The sequence below is a fragment of the Alligator sinensis genome, unplaced genomic scaffold (assembly GCF_000455745.1).
Source record: "Alligator sinensis unplaced genomic scaffold, ASM45574v1 scaffold398_1, whole genome shotgun sequence".
NCBI lineage: Eukaryota > Metazoa > Chordata > Crocodylia > Alligatoridae > Alligator > Alligator sinensis.
Genome location: NW_005842708.1, coordinates 278,952 through 282,027, shown reverse-complemented (window position 1 = coordinate 282,027; position 3,076 = coordinate 278,952).

Sequence of the window (3,076 nt, the reverse complement as noted above, 5' to 3'; positions counted from 1 at the left end):
GCAGTTGGAGTACTGTGTCCAGTTTTGGGTGCCGCACTTCAAGAGGGACATGGAGAATCTGGAGAGGGTCCAGAGGAGGGCCACTCGCATGATTAGTGGCCTTCGTGATAGACTCTATCGGGGGAGGTTGAGAGAGCTGAATCTCTTCAGCCTTCGCAAGAGACGGCTGAGGGGAGATCTTGTGGCCGCCTATAAATTTATTAGGGGAGGTCAATGGGGAATAGGGGACGTGCTGTTTACTAAGGCACCCCAGGGAGTGACTAGGAATAACGGGTTTAAACTAGTTGAGAGTGGATTTAGGTTAGATATTAGGAAGAAATCTTTCACAGTAAGGGTGGCCAGGATCTGGAATGGGCTTCCAAGAGAGGTGGTGCTATCACCTAGCTTGGAGGTCTTCAAGAACAGGCTAGATAGTCACCTGGCTGGGGTCATCTGACCTCAGTTCTTTTTCCTGCCAGGGGCAGGGGGTCAGACATGATAATCCATTGTGGTCTCTTCTGACTCTACAAATTATGAATCTATGATAAGAGTGCAGCCAAGGCAGCATGGATTCAGCACAGCTTGAAAATCCCACCCTGCATAAATATTCAGCTGGCCAGTAGGGCTGTGTGAAACAGCACCATTCCGCTTCGACTGCCGTTTCAACATTTTGATGGAACAGTGTTTCATTTCGAGTATCGTTTATAGTTTCAAAAGCTCTGTTCCATTCCGTTTCATGGAAATGGTTTCACTGTTTCGACACTTGTTTCAACATTTCGCCCATAGGCTATAATGGGAAGCACAGAATAGCCTACAACTTTGTCATTTCTTGCCTGATTTCAATGAAACTTGCAGGGGTGTTAGCTCCTTCTGAGGGCATGAAGCATACCAAGTTTCAAGGAGATAGGTGCAGTGGTTCCTAGGAAACTGTACCTACTGACAAGCAGGCGCCAGGGAGCAGGATTAGCGTCCTGTGATCTAGCAGGCAGATTGGGGGTCCGTATTGAAACGAAACAGCTGGTGAAGCTTCGCACAGCCCCACTGGCCAGGTCTCTTTGACCTCTGGGAAGCTGTGGCTACACAGTTATTGATGCGCAAGTTAGGTAGCTTAAAACTTTCTCAAAGCGTGCTGCAATCCCACCTCTTTGTTTTAGTATAGACATAGAAGGGTCTCAATGCCTGGTCATTTATCACCAGGAAATAAAGAGGAAACTATTTGCATTAAAACATGTGTATTGTTCTACGAGGGCTAATTTTAGGGAGAACAATTCTCCTCCCACTTCCATCAGCCTGAATTGGCAGTAACTTTGTTGAGGTTATTGACATGTGTGACTGTAGGGCTACAGCATATTTTATAACCTTCTTGATAGGACTTTTACTGCAAAGAAAATAGTTTTTGCCACGACAGTAGGAAGTGTTGTCACCCTTCCCTAAATTCTTGCAGGAACATCACAAACTGCAGGACTATGGCCCTGCTGTGGTTGTCAACAGTCCCTCTGAATGCTGATCTGTCTCCCAAACAGGGAGGGAGGCTCATGGGGCAATGCTGATTTGATTCAAAGAAATGGGTTGCCTCTTTGTATATTACATGTTTTCTCCAACTTTGATTCAGTCAGAGGAGAGTAAGATACACTGGATCCCTGTGTGGTATAGTTAATTGCTGCTTGAATGAAAAATAATGACCTTTATTAATGAGGGAAATACTATTCAGACAACGGCCTGACATTCTGTTCTAGGATTGTGTGCAGTCATGCAGGAGGGGACTGAATCACAGTTCCCTTAATGGATGTTGTAAATCTCTGAATTTGGTAGTCCAGAATAGAACAGGCAACTAGTCCTTTGCTCATCTCTGTACTTCTCCTTCACCCTCCAGCCCTGTCACTGCTTCCGTGCCATCTCTGATGGCAGTTCAGTATCACCCACCCCCGCATCCCTGATCCTGGCTGCACCTCTCTGAACTCGCCCATTCCCTGTACCTCTTCAAAGTCACCTGTCTATCTTCATCACATTTACCCACTTTTGGGTTCCAAACTCATTTCGCCAGGAATGTACTTTGTGACTGATAAATTCAGATACTGAACTCAGCTCCCTTGGTACACACCTTTTGTTCAATACGCTCTGCTTGTAGCACTAGACAGGGGCTGCCAGCCAAACTTGCATTATAGAGCTTCACACAAACAGGCAGGTATTATATTAGCAACATCCTACTAGATGGGAAGATTTTATAAAAGTCACTGTAAAGTGGAACATCAGCCCCATGAGTAACCACTGCAGCAGCACCAGTGCGAAGAGGATTCTGCAAGTATTCTCCAGGCATCACAACACTGATACAGTCAGTCATCTCATGGCATTGCAGAGGATTCCCTGAACCCATTAGTGTGCTATTGCTTGCATTGTTCTCGTCCATAAGGAAACCCAGTGGGGTGTTGCAGTAACAGGTGTCTGGCTGTGAAGCTGTCAATGTAGCCCAGAGGCTAGTAGCTATTTCTCCACAACTACTGCCTTTACAGCCATCAGCTACTGTTCTGACCAGTTCATCCAATTGCAGAGCTGATTATGCATCCTAATGGGAGTAAAGTTCAAGGGTAAAATTTTGACTCCATTTAAATCAATGGGAGTTTTGCCATTGAGTTCAGCATAGCCTTGATTTCACCTTTGAGATTCAATCTTTGCAATGGAAAAAACCACACTGTCAGTCTCCCAAAGGCTAAACCCAGTTATCAAGTACAAAGGAATACACAGAGCACCATGCAAACACTCATTAGTTCTCAAAACACACCAAAGTCTCAAATATTTCAAGGCCTTCAGGGACAGGAGAAGGACTGATTCTGAGGAGGAGGAGTATTTATTTCTGATATTGCCCACAATGTGCTGATGGTGGAACAATCCCTGACTTGAGAGCTCCCTGTAACTGGTGAAAGGGAGATGGACAGGTTTATCTCACAGGAGGCTGTGCATGTTGTGGAATGTCAGGGATTGCACTGCTTGGATTTACTCAGGTTTAAAGCATAGATTCATAGATAGATTCAAAGATGTTAGGGTCGGAAGGGACCTCAATAGATCATCGAGTCCGACCCCCTGCATAGGCAGGAAAGAG